Here is a 19,860-nt window from a genome sequence, read left to right as displayed (position 1 = left end):
TCCCCTGCCCCTGAGCACATTCCAACTCTTACAGCTCTGTGACAGTCTAGATAGGATACAGATTTTGTCAGATTGACGGCAAACTTATATATATGTTTTGCATTTTATCTAACCATAACCTAATTCTACTAACCTTTTAATTTAATTTTCCTAACCTGCTGTGCAAGTTCTCCTAACCTGCCACGAAAAGTAAATGTTGACAAAAGCTGTATCCCTTCCAGACACTTCCTGCTACTGCTCCTGCTGATGGCTGCTGACAGGGGCCTGGCCGTGGGCGATATGGCCTCAGCTCCTCCTCACTACGGAGGGAGAACTACAGTGATTACTACTCCTTCTGCAGAGCTGTTCATAACAACACATTCCTACCTGCCAGAAACACCAGGGACAGAAGACAGACAGCAGGGCAGAGCCAATCCAACACCTGCTTGTCGAAACATCGCATTCCAAAATCATGAGCATTAGTATGGAGTTTGTCCCCCCTTTGGTGCTATAACAGCCTCCAATTGTCTGAGAAGGCTTTCCACTAGATATTGGAACACTGCTGCATCCATTCAGCCACAAGATAATTAGTGAGGTCGGGCAATGACGTTGGGCGATTAGGCCTGGCTCGCAGTCTGCATTCCATTCATCCCAAAAGTGTTTGCATGGGTTGAGGTCAGGGCTCTGTGCTGGCCAGTCAAGTTCTTCCACACCAATCTCTACAAACCATTTCTGTATGGACGTCGCTATGTGCATGGAGCCATTGTCGTGCAGAAACAGGAAAGGGCGGCAGGGTAGCCTAGTGGTTAGAGCGTTGGACTAGTAACCGGAAGTTCAAACCCCCGAGCTGACAAGGTACAAATCTGTCGTTCTGCCCCTGAACAGGCAGTTAACCCACTGTTCCCAGGCCGTCATTGAAAATAAGAATGTGTTCTTAACTGACTTGCCTGGTTAAATAAAGGTTAAAAAAATTATTATAATAATTCCCCAAGCACAGCATTGTCTAGAATGTCACTGTATGCTATAGCGTAAAGTTTTCCCTTCACTGGAACTAAGGGGCCTAGCCCGAACCATGAAAAACAGCCCCAGACCATTATTCCTCCTCCACCAAACTTTACAGTTAGCACTACGCATTCGGGCAGGTAGCGTTCTCCTGGCATCCACAAAACCCAGATTCGTCCGTCGGTCTGCCAGATGATGAAGCGTGATTCATCACTCCAGCAAACGTGTTTCCACTGCTCCAGAGTCCAATGGCAGAGAGCTTTACACCACTCCAGCTGATGCTTGGCATTGCGCATGGTGATCTTAGGTTTGTGTGTGGCTGCTCGACCATGGAAACCCATTTCATTAAGCTTCTGACAAACAGTTCTTGCGCTGACGTTGCTTCCAGAGGAAGTTTGGAACTCGGTAGTGAGTGTTGCAACCGAGGACAGATATTTTTTTTAAGCTCTACACTCTTCAGCACTTGGCGGCCCCGTTCTTTGAGCTTATGTGGCCTACCACTTTGCGGCTTAGCCGTTGTTGCTCGTAGACGTTTCCACTTCACAATAACAGCACTTACTTGGGCAGCTCTAGCAGGGCAGAAATTTGACAAACTGACTTGTTGGAAAGCTGGCATCATATGACAGTGCCACGTAGAAAGTCACTGACCTCTTCAGTAAGGCCATTCTATGGCCGATGTTTATCTATGGTGAATGCATGGCGTTGTGCTCGAGATTATACACCTGTAAGCAACAGGTGCGGCTGAAAAAGCCAAATCCACTCATTTGAAGGGGTGTCCACATACACTATATATACACAAAAGCATCTGTCACCAACAGATGCATTTCTGTATTCCCAGTCCATAGATTAGGGCCTAATTAATTGATTTATTCGACCAATTTCCTTATATGAACAGTAACTCAGTCAAATCTTTGAAATGGTTGCATGCTGCGTTTATGTTTTTTTTCAGCATACATGGACTATGTTGTAGAGTATCTGTCTCCATTAAGCAGCAGGGGTGATGGAAAACAACAGTTTGGAGCTTTATTCCTCTGCCTTTGCCATAGGTTCCCCTACTTGTTTCTCATTGTGTACTGTATGTCAGAGCATTATAAGTATTTATTACAGTTCGTTTTACTGGCATACAGTATTGAACTGTTGGCAGGTGGGTTAGGTGTCTAGGTTCATGCTACGTACATACGATCCTCTTTACTGGCATATTGTAGCAGGTGTGTTAGGCCCCTGAGGTGAAAAGAAAGGCAGTGGGTGTGGGAGCACATGAACCAATGAACAGGCACCATGAGGCCTGAGGGCTAGGAGGAAAACAGAGCATAAACACATGATGACAAGAGAGGGCTTGCTAGCATCTCTACACACAGCACTGTATGGAACAGTAAGAGACTAAAATACTGTATAGGTGTAATCCTAGTAAAGACATGCAATAACAAGCAGAATATGTTGGCATCTTTAATGTTGTGGCCCATGTGCTTTCTGTCTTCCTTGCCCTGCTTGTCTAATTGAACCTTTAATCATTTAGTACACAGTACGTTATCTTTGTATTATCTTTATTCAAATCCAGGCTATTAAAGAGATGATTATCATGAACTCATATCTAGTCCACGGATATTTGTAGAGACTGTTCTTTTAAGTTCCACTTTTGAAAAAAAAGTGCTACTTTAAATTAGCCCTGAGAAAAATGAATAGAAGTGCTGACATTTGCTCTTTTGTTTTCTTTTTCTTTCAAAAAAAAATGTCATACATTAATTAAACGAGTCCCCTCTCTGTTCTCTTCCACTTCACTGTCTTAACAATTTCTTGGCAAGGAATCAGTTTTCCTCACCTCATTAAAGATATTTTGTCTAGCTCACAATATCATTTTAACAGCCCAGGGACAAACCTGGTTGAAATGACATCAACTCAACCAGAAACTGGTTAAAAGGACATCAACTCAACCAGAAACTGGTTGTTGTTATGAGCAGGACACAACTGAGTTGCACTCATAACCAAAATGATTGTCACATTCTGCTTGGCCCATTGCCTCTATGATGCCCCAGCTAATAATAATATAATAACATATGCCATTTAGCAGACGCTTTTATGTATGGGTGGTCCGAGGAATGTAGCCCACTATCTTGGCTTTGCAAGCACCTAGGTCTACCAACTGAGCTACAGAGAACCATTAATGAGACTGTCAGCACAGATGCACATCCCAAAAACCCTACAGTCCATTCTCTGCACTACAGCTATAATCTACAGTTTAAGTCATAAATTTACATACAGTACACTTAGGTTGGAGTCAATAAAACATATTTCTTGTTAACAAACTATAGTTTTGGTAAGTCGATTAGGACATCTACTTTGTGCATGACACAAGTCATTTTTCCAAAAATTGTTTACAGACAGATTATTTCACTTATAATTCATTGTATCACAATTCCAGTGGGTCAGACATTCACATATACTAACTTGACTATGCCTTTAAACAGCTTGGAAAATTCCAGAAAATTATGTCATGGCTTTCTGATAGGCTAATTGACATCATTTTTAGTCAATTTGAGATGTACCTGTGGATGTATTTCAAGGCATACCTTCAAACTCAGTGCCTCTTTGCTTGACATCATTGGAAAATCAAATGAAATCAGCCAAGACCTCAGAAAAAAACATTGTAGACCTCCGCAAGTCTGGTTCATCCTTGGGAGCAATTTCCAAACGCCTGAAGGTTCCACGTTTATCTGTACAAACAATTGTACGCAAGTATAAACAACATGGGACCACGCAGCCGTCATACCACTCAGGAAGGAGACACGTTCTGTCTCCTAGAGATGAACGTACTTGGTGCGAAAAAGTGAAAATCAATCACAGAACAGCAAAGGACCTTGTGAAGATGCTGGAGGAAACGGGTACAAAAGTATCTATATCCACAGTAAAACGAGTCCTATATCAACATAACCTGAAAGGTCGCTCAGCAAGGAAGAAGCCACTGCTCCAAAACCGCCATAAAAAAGCCAGACTACGGTTTGCAACTGCACATGGGGACAAAGATCGTACTTTTTAGAGAAATGTCCTCTGGTCTGATGAAACAAAAATAGAACTGTTTGGCCATAATGACCATCGTTATGTTTGGAGGAAAAAGGGGGAGGCTTGCAAGCCGAAGAACACCATCCCAACCGTGAAGCACGGGGGTGACAGCATCATGTTGTGGGGGTGCTTTGCTGCAGGAGGGACTGGTGCACTTCACAAAATAGATGGCATCATGAAGCAGGAAAATTATGTGGACATATTGAAGCAACATCTCAAGACATCAGTCAGGAAGTTAAAGCTTGGTTGCAAATAATTCTTCCAAATGGACAATGACACCAAGCATACTTCCAAAGTTGTGGTAAAATGGCATAAGGACAACCAAGTCAAGGTATTGGAGTGGCCATCACAAAGCCCTGACCTCAATCCCATAGAAGATTTGTGGGCAGAACTGAAAACAAGCAAGGAAACCTACAAACCTGACTCAGTTACACCAGCAATATCAGGAGGAATGGGACAAAATTCACCCAACATATTGTGGGAAGCTTGTGTAAGGCTACCTGAAACGTTTGACCCAGGTTAAACCATTTAAAGGCAATGCTACCAAATACGAATTGAGTGTATGTAAACTTCTGACCCAGTGGGAATGTGATGAAAGAAATAAAAGCTGAAATAAATCATTCTCTCTACTATTATTCTGACATTTCACATTCTTAAAATAAAGTGGTGATCCTAACTTACCTAAGACAGGGCATTTTTACTAGGATTAAATGTCAGGAATTGTGAAAAACTGAGTTTAAATGTATTTGGCTAAGGTGTATGTAAACTTCCGACTTCAACTGTCCATGAAGCAATTTCCTGTGTCCGATAAGTGTTGATAAAGAACATGCAAGGTTGGGACAGTTTAGACAACATGGTTAGTCTAAACCCAGTCTTCTTGTGTAGTACTTACATGTCTAGATAACATTGTAATTAAACGAGCTGAAGCCACTTTACCAACCACTCTACAAGACAAACAGGAATGACATTTGGCAGTTAGGCTGCCTGTCTATCAAGCTGACATACCATCTTAGTCAACAATATCAGATTACCTATTGCAACACTCAAACAAAAGGAACCATTTGTTCCCTTTCCATGTGGGCTCCCGAGTGGCAAAGCAGTCTAAGGAACTGCATCTCAGTGCCAGAGGTGTCACTACAGACCCTGGTTCGATTCCAGGCTGTATCACAACTGGCCGTGATTGGGAGTCCTGTAGGACGGAGCACAATTGGCCCAGAAGGGGGTCACAGAAATAATCTTTTAACTGTGATTTATTTCCCTTAATTGACCCCAACCCTGCTGCCAATGATGATCCTACTGCCTACAATATATTTGTTTCTATGCTAATATATTGCATAATCCATGTCCTTGAGAAAGCTAATGATGTGTGCCTAGGAGGAGCTGTTCATGTTGGGTATAACACTGTATGATAGTCAAAAGAGAGTGAGTGCTAACACATTCCAGTAGTGGGAAGGGCGTAGCACCATTTAGACTAGATACGCTCTCTCTCAGACCAGAGATGCTGCCGCTGCTGGTAACACATGGTCACCTCCAAGATGGCTTTTCCAATTTCCTTTCACCCCTAGAAGATGTAGTGGGAGCCTAAATCAAGCTGAAAATGGTGGGTGTCAGAGGCCTCACTGGCCGAGATAAGTATTTATCTCAGGGGATCAAGACGGATCAGGGGCCGATACACAGGAGTCGTTCTGGGATTGCTGGAGAACCCTAGAGCATATCGGCTCAAACATCAGAGAAGGCTGGGGAATTTAGTTAAAGCTGGAATCCTTAATTAGGGAAATTGTCATTTGGGATATTACAACAAAAAAGTTACTGCTAACAACGAAGTCTTGGTTTTTTTTTTCGGTCGGACATCATTGCACATGCAATAGGACAGCAGAATATGCACTGCACATTTTTTTACTATGCTTCTGAATGCTTTTCTCCTCCGTTTTCATCAACAAAACAGTAACAATGGTGCTGGGGCAGACAGCGGCACTGTTTCCCCTCATGCGAATTTGATCAATGTAGTGTTGGCATCATTCATCATAGCAACAACGAAAGGAAATGAGAGAGAACCGTGTTTTTCACCTGACTTCGTTTTAGTAAGATGACTTTTATGTAGACAACAATTCTACTGATCATGGTTGTTTGTCAGGGGACGCATTAACTAAATAAATCGTTTCTGATAAAGATATTAAAGTATCTGATGATTTTCTATGACAGTAATAGAACTTTCTGCAGAGAGCCTTCAGCACCGCAAATCAATCACTTTGTGCCACAGTTAATGGGTCCACATTTGCATTGGTGCCCCTCAGAATGGCAGTGCAGACACATGGGTCCATTGGGACGGTTGGTATAGGAGTGCCTTCTAGGCACAAACTGAGTGGCATCGTGCTGCTGCCCAGAGGCAGCTGGCTCCTGCCAGTACACCACGGCCTGCTGTCACACCACACTGTCTAGCAGAAACCTGGAGTGGGCGAGCTGCATTTCCTATGCTGTGTGGGGAGTAATAGAGAGCTCACAGAAGGACAGGATAAATGGGTTGCTGGTTCAGTGGATGCTGCTGGCCTAGAGCTCTTTCTAGCTGGCCACAGCAACACAAAGAGTCAATCCAAAATACAGACAAAGCAACAGCAGGACAGTGGTGCTGAGTGTGTGTGTGTGTGTGTGTGTGTGTGTGTGTGTGTGTGTGTGTGTGTGTGTGTGTGTGTGTGTGTGTGTGTGTGTGTGTGTGTGTGTGTGTGTGTGTGTGTGTTTTTCAATACAGCCCCTGCATTGCATTGAACACCCACGGAGAGCACCCTCATGAAAAAATACTTTTAGATTACTACTCATCACTACTACACAAGATTTACACAAAACCTACTGGTTTTACTATGTGATTGCTTTTGAGATGTGAGGTAAACCAGTGGTAATTTATGTAGTAATGAATTGGGATGTTTCACTACTGGTGAATACCACATATTTCCTACTCTAATCGTTACATAATACCACATATTTCCTACTCTAATCGTTACATAATTCTCCCTTAAATGATTACTATGTAACTACTTAAAACCTACACAATTCCTACACGTTCAGTATTGAATTATGACACAATGCCTACACATTTGTCACGCCCTGATCTTAGAGAGCCTTTTATGTCTCTATTTGGTTTGGTCAGGGTGTGATTTGGGTGGGCATTCTGTTCTGTTTTCTATGTTTTTGTATTTCTATGTTTTGGCCAGGTATGGTTCTCAATCAGGGACAGCTGTCTATCGTTGTCTCTTAATTGGAATCATACTTAGGCAGCCTTTTTCCCTTTTGTCATTGTGGGAAGTTGTCTTTGTTAGGGGCACTATAGGCCTTGTAAGCTTCACGGTCGTTTTTGTTATTTCTTGTTTTGTTGGCAACATTTTACTAAATAAAAGAAAATGTACGCTCACCACGTGTACATTGGTCTTCCTTGAATGACGGCCATGACAACATTACTGCTGTATTCCTACTCAATCCCTATGGAATTACTATTGCCATCTCTGTGTGTAGTGTTGTCCTTTATTTTTTCCTACAAATACCCTTTTGAATTACTATTGAAAACATCTACTAATGCTTGTCTTTTCAGAATCACTATTGACATCTTGTTTCACTACTAGACTAGTGCACAAGTTATTTCCTCAAGTTTCAAACTTTAGATATATCATCTAACAAGTAATACGCTTATACAAACTTAATTGCCATTTTTATTTTTTATTAAATTGATGACGTATTAAATGACATATACACTTTTGTAAATCCATTTAAGGCCTCGTCTTCATTCAACTTTGACTTAACCTTCAGATCCTCTTTTTTGTTGCAGCCTCATTTCTCCACCACGTGACCTTTAAGAAAATAAAGCCACGGTCAAGAGACAATCAATCAACTGTTACTCTTACCAACAATGGCCTCCAGTCTTCTTATGTCAAGAGATTTGCATAAAAACACCCATACTTATTAGCTAGCATGAGGAAAAGAGGGTACATAGCTACATTTCAATGGGGCTAGCAAACAGCTAGGCTAAACTCAATACATCTCTATGAAAACGGCTAACGGCTAACACCGCTTTAGCTAGCAATCGCTTTGATGTGGTAAAAACGTATATAAATGGTTAAACAACGACACGAAAGTATTCATAAACCTTAAAGTAAAGTTAAACTTACAGATTTTGCCAGAATAAGGGCTAAGAAAGACAGGATGACAAAGGATGGAAGATAATTACATTCGGGATTGTCAAATATATATATTTTTAACTAGGCAAGTCAGTTCAGAACAAATACTTATTTACAATGACGGCCAACCCCGGCAAAAACCTGGATGACACTAGGCCAATCGTGCGCCGCCATATGGGACTCCCAATCACAGACGGATGTAATACGGCCTGAATATCTCAAAAACAGTAGCTAGCTAACAACCTCTACCTCCTGTTTTGACTTCTTCTGCTGTTGTGAAAAGCCCAGTGTAAGTGTAGTCTGGCTGTAGCGATACTTATTTACTACCAACATCAAGAAGTAAAAACTCTACCTGATGACTATTGACAAGCCCGTGTAGTAAAGCTGTAGTGTTGACTACTTGTTTACTACCAACATCAAGAAGTAAAAACTCTACCTGATGACTATTGACAAGCCCGTGTAGTAAAGCTGTAGTGTTGACTACTTGTTTACTACCAACATCAAGAAGTAAAAACTCTACCTGATGACTATTGACAAGCCCGTGTAGTAAAGCTGTAGTGTTGACTACTTGTTTACTACCAACATCAAGAAGTAAAAACTCTACCTGATGACTATTGACAAGCCCGTGTAGTAAAGCTGTAGTGTTGACTACTTGTTTACTACCAACATCAAGAAGTAAAAACTCTACCTGATGACTATTGACAAGCCCGTGTAGTAAAGCTGTAGTGTTGACTACTTGTTTACTACCAACATCAAGTAGAAACAATCTCTACCTGATGACTATTGACAAGCCCGTGTAGTAAAGCTGTAGTGTTGACTACTTGTTTACTACCAACATCAAGAAGTAAAAACTCTACCTGATGACTATTGACAAGCCCGTGTAGTAAAGCTGTAGTGTTGACTACTTGTTTACTACCAACATCAAGTAGAAACAATCTCTACCTGATGACTATTGACAAGCCCGTGTAGTAAAGCTGTAGTGTTGACTACTTGTTTCCTACCAACATCAAGTAGAAACAATCTCTACCTGATGACTATTGACAAGCCCGTGTAGTAAAGCTGTAGTGTTGACTACTTGTTTACTACCAACATCAAGTAGAAACAATCTCTACCTGATTACTACTTGAAACACTACTGTTTTCCTACTAAACACTATAATACTCAACTTGTGAATGTTGAGTCGAGCCTAAACTACACAATCCCTACATAGTCACTAGTGCACAAATAGCTTTTGTGTAGTAAGGGCAGGCAACACACTCCAAATACAGTGCCCTCCGTAATTATTGGGAAATGAAGCATTTATACTCCAAAAGTTTGGATTTGAAATCAAACAGCCGACCATGAGCTTAAAGTGCAGACTGTCAGCTTAAATCGTTTAAATTGTTTAGAAATTAAAGTACTTTTTGTACATTTTTGTCTGTAACTTTCTCACTTAGCATTGTTCACGATGCCTTCAGGATTATCCGTAATCATGGTTGCATCCACATTAATGTAGAAGTGTTCATTTACAATAAAAGTGACTCCGAAATGACACAATACATTATTTACCTTTCATTTCTATTGGACACAAAATAATCTGAAACACAACCAAAACAAAACAGCAAATGCATCCAACAAATTTGTAGAGTCACAAGCTTGATGTAGTCATTTGCGTGCTATAAATATGGTACCAAACACATAACTTTTTACTATTTTAATACACAAGTGAATTGGTCCCCATACTATTGCTAACCTAAAATGCGGTGCTTATCTCCAAAGTGTGCTGTAATTTCTAAACGGTTCGCCGATATGTATGAAAATACCCTCATATTAAAGTTGACAGTTTGCACTTTAATCTGATAGTCATTGTTTGACTTCAAATCCAAACCCTTGGAGTATATAGCCAAAAGAAGAAAAAATGCTTCACTGTCCCAAGAATTATACACTGTATATTTTGGAAAGGTTCATCATGACATTCCCTGATACCAGTTACCACAATTATAGAATGTATCTGATATGCCCATCTACAGCCATTCTTCCACCAGTATGCAACATACTGCAGGTTACTGTGGGTGAGGAACTTTACGCTGGCTGACATAACCAGAGCAGAATGAGGAGGGGAGGAAAGGAGAAGAGACGAGAGGAGGCAGGAGACTATGGCATGGGAGATAGTGCTCGACTATTCTTGCATCAAATCACAAGATTAAGCTATGACCAGGAAATTATCCCTCAAATGCTATGACAACAGAGCCTGAAGCAGTAATCAGCCACACACACACACACACAAACACGCACAGCCCTTTTGGAGCATGTGCCCTACTGCTCACTGCTCAGGCAGGCCGAGGGTGGCACAGGGCCATGCCATATGGGCATCTTTGTGGGGGGGGCTGCATACGGACAGCACAAAGTTTGCAGTACAGCGGGAAGGAGCTGGTCTCTGGGCTGAGGAAGGAACCAACCTGTCCACTGGACCAAATAAAAAACTCTGTGATACTGGATGGATGGATGTGTCCTCAGATCTCAGACCCACATTCACTGAGTACACAACTGATTTATTAGAAGAGTCTACTCCAACGCTGTGAGAGTCATTCTATTACTCTGCCTATTTTGCAGATGCTGCTTCTCTGTGGTGGGTGTGATGAGGATAGAGACACTGGGCATGGGTGGAGGTAGGTATGGTGCTGCTGCTTAAGCTTGATGCCCTTTCTGATCTGATAGCTAACTGCTTATTATTCCAGTCCTATCTGTTGACGGCTCCGTTACAGCAAGCAGCCAATAAAGCAGAGGCACATCTCTGCAGCTGCACCACATCGCCCCACCGCAAATAATAACAGTGAAGCTCTTTGGGGTGACATTGTAATGATCATGTGCTGCTCAAATCTCTTTAAAAGTAAAGTAGGGTTAAAGATGAATCATCGCTGAGCTCTAGGACCTATATCACTGTAAGGAATCATTCACAAACATGACCAAACAAGATCAGTCATATGTTATAGACGTACAGTACCAGTCAAAAGTTGACACACCTACTCATTCAAGGCTTTTTCTTTATTTTTGCTATTTTCTAAATTGTAGAATAAGTGAAGAAATAACACATATGGAATCATGTAGTAACCAAAAAAGTGTTGAACAAATCAAAATATATTTTATTTAGTAGACACCCTTTGTAGCCACCCTTTGCACACTCTTGGCATTCTCTCAACCAGCTTCATGATGTCACCTGGAATGCATTTCAATTAATAGGTGTGCCTTGTTAAAAGTTAATTTGTGCAATTTCTTTCCATCTTAATGCATTTAAGCCAATCATTTGTGTTGTGACAAGGTAGGAGTGGTATACAGAAGATGGCACTATTTGGGAAAAGACCAAGTCCCTATTATGGCAAGAACAGCTCAAATAAGCAAAGAGAAATGACAGTCCATCATTACTATAAGACATGAAGGTCAGTCACTACGGAAAACTTCAAGAACTTGGAAAGTTTCTTCAAGTGCAGTCCCAAAAGCCATCAAGCACTATGATGAAACTTGCTCTCATGACGACCGCGATAGGAAAGGAAGACCCAGAGTTACCTCTGCTGCAGAGGATAAGGTCATTAGAGTTACCAGCCTCAGATATTGCAGCCCAAGTAAAGGCTTCACGTAGTTCAAGTAACAGACACATCAATATCAACTGTTCAGAGGGGACTGCGTGAATCAGGCCTTCATGGTCAAATTGCTGCAAAGAAACCACTACTAAAGGACACCAATAAGAAGAAGAGACTTGCTTTGAGCAAGAAACACAAGCAATGGACATTAGACCGGTGGAAATCTGTCCTTTGGTCTGGTGAGTCCAAATTTGAGATTTTTGATTACAACCACTGTGTCTTTGTGAGACGCAGAGTAGGTGAATGGATTATCTCTGCATGTGTGGTTCCCACTGTGAAGCATGGAGGAGGAGGTGTGGGGGTGCTTTGCTCGTGCCACTGTCAGTGATTTATTTAGAATTCAAGACACGCTTACCCAGCATGGCTACCACATTCTGCAGCGATACACCATCCCATCTGGTTTGCGCTTAGTGGCACTATCATTTGTTTTTCAACAGAACAATGACCCAACACACCTCCAGGCTGTGTAACGGCTGTTTGATCAAGAAGGAGAGTGATGGAGTGCTGCATCAGATGACCTGGCCTCCACAATCACCCGACCTCAATAAAATTGAGATGGTTTGGGATTAGTTGGAGCGCAGTGTGAAGAAAAAGAAGCCAACAAGTGCTCAGTATATGTGGGAACTCCTTCAAGACTGATGGAAAGCATCGTCAAGAGTGTGCAAAGCTGTCATCAAGGCAAAGGGTGGCTACTTTGAAGAATCTAAAATATATTTGGATTTGTTTAACCTCTTGAACCTCTGGGGGCAGTATTTCATTTTTGGATGAAAAACGTTCCCGTTTTAAACAAGATATTTTGTCGACTATGCATATAATTGACAGCTTTGGAAAGAAAACACTCTGACGTTTCCAAAACTGCAAAGATATTGTCTGTGAGTGCCACAGAACTAATGCTACAGGCGAAACCAAGATGAAATTTCATACAGGAAGTGAGCCAGATTTGAGGCGCTGTGTTCCAATGTCTCCTTATATGGCTGTGAATGCGCAAGGAGAGAGCCTACACTTTCTGTCGTTTCCCCAAGGTGTTTGCAGCATTGTGACGTATTTGTAGGCATATCATTGGAAAATTGACCATAAGAGACTACATTTACCAGGTCGAAACTATTGCGTAATCTCCAGGTGCGTGCATGTTTCCATTTTGAACAGAGGAGAAACCAAACTGCCACGAGTGACTTATCATCGAATAGATATGTGAAAAACACCTTGAGGATTGATTCTAAACAACGTTTGCCATGTTTCTGTCGATATTATGGAGTTAATTTGGAAAAAAGTTTGCGTTGTAATGACTGAATTTTCTGGGGTTTTTCTCAGCCAAACGTGATGAACAAAACGGAGCGATTTATCCTACACAAATAATATTTTTGGAAAAACTGAACATTTGCTATCTAACTGAGAGTCTCCTCATTGAAAACATCCGAAGTTCTTCAAAGGTAAATTATTTTATTTGAATGCTTTTCTTGTTTTTGTGAAAATGTTGCCTGCTGAATGCTAGGCTTAATGCTATGCTAGCTATCAATACTCTTACACAAATGCTTGTGTAGCTATGGTTGAAAAGCATTTTTTGAAAATATGAGATGACAGTGTTGTTAACAAAAGGCTAAGCTTGTGAGCCAATATATTTATTTCATTTCATTTGCGATTTTCATGAATAGTTAACGTTGCGTTATGGTAATGAGCTTGAGGCTATAATTACGCTCCCGGATACGGGATTGCTCGTCGCAACAGGTTAACTGTTTGGTTATTACATGATTCTGTGTGTTATTTCATAGTTTTGATGTCTTCACTATTATTCTTCAATGTAGAAAAGAGTAAAAATAAAGAAAAACCCTTAATTGAGTAGGTGTCCAAACTTTTGACTGGTACACCACAGGGTGTAGAAGTGATACCCCAGGGAGAAGCAGCTGAATCCAATGAGACATAATAAGCAAACGCAAAGTTTATTAACCCAGACCTGGGGATCATTGATTGAAACACATCCAGATAAATGCTTACTGACTGTACTAGAAAGAGCAGGGAGTGTTTGGTTATTTATGTTTTTTTCCTCAATGAGATTTGCCACACCACACTGTTTGTTCCATCAATCTCTCAGTTCCACAAACTGTCTTCCACCCCTCTCACCCTTCTCTAACTCCTGAAGGAACCTGGTTAACCAATCTCTGAAGCCCCCGGCACTATGCGACATCTGCTGTGCAATCTGTTAGTGGAATCAAGCGTTTATGACACAAGGTCACTCTGCCACAGAAACAAGTCTGAGGGAAGGAGCCACACACATACATATACATCCTGTCCTTGACTCACAGATCATAGGTGGAATTGTTCATTGAAAATTGTATTTCAAATAAATGGACTAATTCAGCTTTAAAGGATGTGTTAAATGGAAGTCATATTGTACTGTATGCAGCATTGGTAAGTAACAGATTACATGTAAACAGATTACATGTCAAAAATATTGTAATCAGATTAGATACTTTTGAAAAACTAGATGATTACTTCGTGGATTACTTTTAAATTCAGAAAGGATGTTTTGTGGTAAAAAAAAAAAAACTCTTTGACACTTCTGTTTTCTCAATGACATTTAAATCAGCATTGAAAAAAGGTGCAAGATTAAGTTTGTTCCACCTGAGCGAGTCTGACTAGAAGTCAGAGACCAATATAATGACACACCAAATGTGTTTGATGGATCGTGGGAAAAGAGCAGGAATAGGCTTTTGTAGGCTACAGTCCAAGCTAAGTCTTCCAATGGTGCGACTGCTGTCGGCATCCAAAGATTACCCAACTTGAATAAACGCTTGGGAGGTAAGGATAACAGCAGTGGTGTGGTCTACAGTGATATGGATATCACGTATTATTTACACACTGTAGCGCATTGATGCGGATGTGAATCACACTGCTGCTCTCTCCTTTAGCTATTTGCGCCTTATGGATTGTGGTTGTTGTGGATGGCTGTTCACAAATACAAATGTGTATTTGAACCCAATGATGGTTGAATTCAAGAAGTTTAAACTGCCTATCAAACATTGTTTTGGAAACCAGTGGACAGCCAGTGAAAAATGCACTCTTGCAACAGCTGCACAGTGCAGATTCCAGCCTATGGAATAAAAGTGGGGCTTTTATTGCTCAGTCTGATTCACGCTGATACATAAAAAATAAAAAAAAACACAGGCCTAATGGACAGATGCTCAAACTCTAACACTTTTGATAGACTTAAAGGGGCAATCTGTAGTTGGTACATCCATTTCTGTATTTATAGATTATAACATGCATATTTTTGGGGTTCTCACAGTTGAACTAAGCTCATGAGGCATTTATAAGTTATATTCTTCAAGAGTCAATGGATCTTGAAGAATATAACTTATAAATGCTTCATGAGCTTAGTTCAAGTGTTACACTCCATGATAACTCAAAATATAAGCTTGTTATTCTCTAATGTTTGTAAACATTGTGAATGCAAACAAACGCTGTATAGCCTCATAACATGGTTAAAACAATCATTTTGATATCATGTATTGTCAGTCCTTGCATTCATAGCTCTGTCTATTAATCTGAGTGTGGTTACATTTCTCCAGGCCCATCCCTCAGCTTTGAACCAAAACAGAGGCGGGGCAACCGTTTTGTTATGGTTTCATCTGTGGATTTGCCCTTTAAAACAGCTGCATATTATCAAAATATCAAAGTGTCACCAACAAAAAGGTAAACAATAGGCATATAGCAAATAATTGTTCACATGTAAATAGCACTTTTCAGTAGTGCTCAAAGCATGCCGTTCAATGAGCGCAGCATTTATCTTTCAACTAGAATCAATGAGCTCAATCAGTCCTCCATGACAGCAAAATCATAAACAACAGAGTAGGGCTGGCTAATAAGTCCTTAGTTTTGGGGTTATGCTCAGGTAAAACAATATGGCTAATCTATACTCCCATATTTCCAAGTCCTATTCTTGAAGATCAAGGCATATAACATTTATTGTAATGACTGGAATTCTGATATATCTTGACAATAAAAACCAAAGTCTAATTTAATCGTATTATTATATGTAGTAGAAAACAATGGGTGAGAAGAAGCCTACATAACCAACCCATAAAGTAAAATGTTGCATCCATACATGGCCAGCTATGTAAACTTTAACATGGATTTATCCTGCAATAGATGTTGTTCAATTGGTAACATACATATTTGTCTTCTTCTAATGCCTTAAGGGGGGTAGTAATCTAAAAGTAACTAGATGTAATCAGATTACATTACTGAGTTTGGGCAATACGGAAGTAAATGAAGGATTACAATTTGGGACAGGTAACTAGTAATGGATTGCATTTAGAAAGTAACTTACCCAACCTTGACTGTATGCATCCCTCATGTCATACTGTATTTACTAGGGGGTGTGCTGAGTAATTGGACAAAACTAGTATCGTAACGGATACGGGCAATTGTCCTGATACGATTTTGATCAGAGTATTTTTTATTATAATCTGTGATCGGAATTGTTTTTATTTTGGGTGCCAGCGCGCATCTTTCAATCAAATGCAAATTGCTACATGTTCTAAATAGCTCAACTGGCTAGTTTTGTAAAGAGAAGGGTGGACTGTACGTTGATCCTGCTGCTCTGATTGGTCCACTCGCTTTGCTTCATAATTTCACCCAACCACTTCTCCTTGCATGTTTCGGTCTGATAATTTCTTGATGATGCCTTTTGTTAGTCTGCTACTATTGTCAATCAAATGGGTTGGAGGTTTGCGCAAGCTCTCAAAGTGCATAGTATCTAACAAGCAGGGAGAGGGTAGGGAGAAAAGATGAAACGTTGATGCGCATTCTGACTGAGTGACAGCAAACTGCGTGCTGCAAATTGAGGACACAGACACACACACACCCTCCGTGCTGCTCCTACTCTGAATCTTATTTGGTCTATAGGCAAAATCTATTTAGGCATATTAAAACACTTCTGTGTTTTTTCCGATCACGAGTATCATCCGATCCGACTATCAACTGTCAATTATGGATACATTTCCGATGGCATTGAGGAGTATACCACATCAGTCACTGGCTTCATCAATGACGTTGTCCCCACAGTAACTTTTAAGAAATCCCGCTATGCCCTCCGACGAACCATCAAACAGGCAAAGCAGGATTAAGATCGAATCATACTACACCGGCTCCGATGCTCGTCGGTTGTGGCAGGACTTGCAAACTATTACAGACTACAAAGGGAAGCACAGCTGAGAGCTGCCCAGTAACACGAGCCTACCAGACGAGCTAAATTACTTCTATGCTCGCTTCGAAGCAAGTAACACTGAAACATTCATGAGAGCACCAGCTGTTCTGGATGACTGTGTGCTCACACTCGCCACAGCTGATGTGAGTAAGACCTTTGAACAGGTCAACATTCACAAGGCAACAGGGCCAGACAGATTACAAGGACGTGTACTCCGAGCATGCACTACCCAACTGGCAAGTGTAATCACTGACATTTTAACCTCTCCCTGTCAGAGTCTGTAATACCAGCATGTTTCAAGCAGACCACTAAGTGCCCAAGATGACCAGTTTATCTCTGTATACCCGTCGCAAGACCCACTGGTTGTTGCTTATTTATTCAACTTTCTTAGGCCTGACTCCCCCTCTCTGAGACATACAACACCTGTTCTTCCAGTCACATTCTGTTAAATGTCCCCAAAGCACACACATCCCTGGGTCACTCCTCTTTTCAGTTCGCTGCAGCTAGCGACTGGAATGAGCTGCAACAAACACTCAAACTGGACAGTTTTATCTCCATCTCTTCATTCAAAGACTCAATCATGGACACTCTTAATGACAGTTGTGGCTGCTTTGCGTGACATATTGTTGTCTCTACCTTCTTGACCTTTGTGCCCAAAAATGTTTGTACCCTGTTTTGAGCTGTTACCATGTTGTGTTGCTACCATGGTGTTGTCATGTTGCTACCATGCTATGTTGTCGTTTTAGGTCTCTTTATGTAGTGTTGTCGTGATGTGTGTTTGTCCTATATTTCTAATCCCAGCCCCCATCCCCACAGGATGCCTTTTGGTAGGCTGTCATTGTAAATAAGAATTAGTTCTTGACTGACTTGCCTAGTTAAATAAAGGTTCAATAAAATATAAATAAATAACTACCGACCCATATCACTCATGTCTGTAGCCATGAAGTGCATTGAAAGTCTGGTCATGGTTCACAACACCATGATCCCAGAAATCCTAGACCCACTCCCCAATTTGCATACCGCCCCAACAGATCCACAGATGATGCAATCTCTATTGCACTCCACACTGCTCTTTCCCACCTGGACAAAAGGAACACCTATGTGAGAATGCTATTCATTGACTACAGCTCAGCATTCAACACCATAGTGCCTTCAAAGCTCATCACTAAGCTAAGGACCCTGGGACTAAACACCTCCCTCTGCAACTGGATCCTGGACTTCCTGATGGGCTGCCCCCAGGTGGTAAGGGTAGGTAACAACACATCCACCACACTGATCCTTAACCTTTTGTGACTAGGGGGCAGTTTTTTTCATTTTTGGAGAAAAAAACGTTCCCGTAGTAATGTCAGGACAAGATGCTAGAATATTCATATAATTGACAGCTTAGGATAGAAAACACTAAAGTTTCCAAAACTGTAAAAATATTGTCTGTGAGTATAACAGAACTGATGTTGCAGGCGAAAGCCTGAGACAAATCCAATCCGGAAGTGCCTCATGTTTTGAAAGCGCTGCGTTCCAACGTGTCCCTATTGAGCAGTGAATGGGCTATCAACCAAATTACTCTTTTTACGTATTCCCGAAGGTGTCTACAGCATTGTTACCTATTTTTACGCATTTATGTTGAAGAATACCCGTGGGCGGCTACAATTTCCAATCAGTCCTACTGAAAAACCAATTGTCCCGGTGGATATCGAATAGATATTTGAAAAACACATTGAGGGTTGATTATAAACAACGTTTTCCATGTTTCTGTCGATATTATGGAGCTAATTCTGAATATTTCTCGGCGTTGTCGTGACCACAATTTCCGGTCGATTTCTCAGCCAAACGTGAAGAACAAATGGAGCTTTTTCGCCTACAAAAATAATATTTTCGGAAAAAAGGAACATTGGCTATCTAACTGGGAGTCTCGTGAGTGAAAACATCCGAAGCTCATCAAAGGTAAACAATTTAATTTGATTGCTTTTCTGATTTCTGTGACCAAGTTACCTGTGCTAGCTGGAAAAATGCTATGCTAGGCTATCGATAAACTTACATAAATGCTTGTCTAGCTTTGCATATTTTGAAAATCTGAGATGACAGGGTGATTAACAAAAGGCTAAGCTGTGTCTCAATATATTTCACTTGTGATTTTCATGAATAGGAATATTTTCTAGTAATATTTATGTCCGTTGCGTTATGCTAATTAGTGTCAGATGATGACAACGGTCCCGTTCACGGGATGGGGTGTCACTAGAGGTTAACACGGGGGCCCCTCAGGGGTGTGTGCTCGGTCCCCTTCTGTACTCCCTGTTCACTCACAGCACGGCCAGGCACGACTCCAACACCATCATTAAGTTTGACGATGACTCAACAGTGGTAGGCCTGATCAACAACGACAAGACAGCATATAGGGAGGTCAGAAACCTGGCCATATGGTGCCAGGACAACAACTTCTCCCTCAACGTGATCAAGACTAAGAAGATGATTGTGATCTACAGGAAAAGGAGGACCAAGCACGCCCCCATTCTCATCGATGGGGCTGTAGTAGAGCAGATTGAGAGCTTACAGTTCCTTGGTGTCCACATCACCAACAAACAAACAAACATGGCCCAAGCACACCAAGACAGTTGTGAAGAGGGCATGACAAAACCTATTCCCTCTCGGGAGATTTGGCATGGGTCCTCAGAAGGTTCAACAGCTTTACCATCGAGAACATCCTGACTGGTTGCATCACTGCCTGGTATGGCAACTGCTCGGCCTCGGCAACGCACTACAGAGGGTAGTGCGTACGGCCCAGCACTTCACTGGGGCCAAGCTTCCTGCCATCCATGACCTCTATACCAGGCGGTGTCAG

General features: G+C 41.3%; 1 protein-coding gene and 1 pseudogene across 6 annotated transcripts in view; one reads left to right on the top strand and one right to left on the bottom strand.

Annotated features, from left to right (window-relative positions):
- LOC115136901 (band 4.1-like protein 1) overlaps positions 1–19,860 on the bottom strand; it is a 113,881-nt gene that overhangs the window by 59,302 nt on the left and 34,719 nt on the right. The window lies entirely within an intron of this gene.
- LOC135572913 (general transcription factor II-I repeat domain-containing protein 2A-like) overlaps positions 1–19,860 on the top strand; it is a 30,814-nt pseudogene that overhangs the window by 7,019 nt on the left and 3,935 nt on the right.

Source organism: Oncorhynchus nerka, linkage group LG2 (genome assembly GCF_034236695.1).
Source record: "Oncorhynchus nerka isolate Pitt River linkage group LG2, Oner_Uvic_2.0, whole genome shotgun sequence".
Classification (NCBI taxonomy): Eukaryota; Metazoa; Chordata; class Actinopteri; order Salmoniformes; family Salmonidae; genus Oncorhynchus; species Oncorhynchus nerka.
The sequence above is the reverse complement of the archived record's forward strand: the minus strand, read 5'-3'. Positions and strand labels throughout refer to the sequence as shown.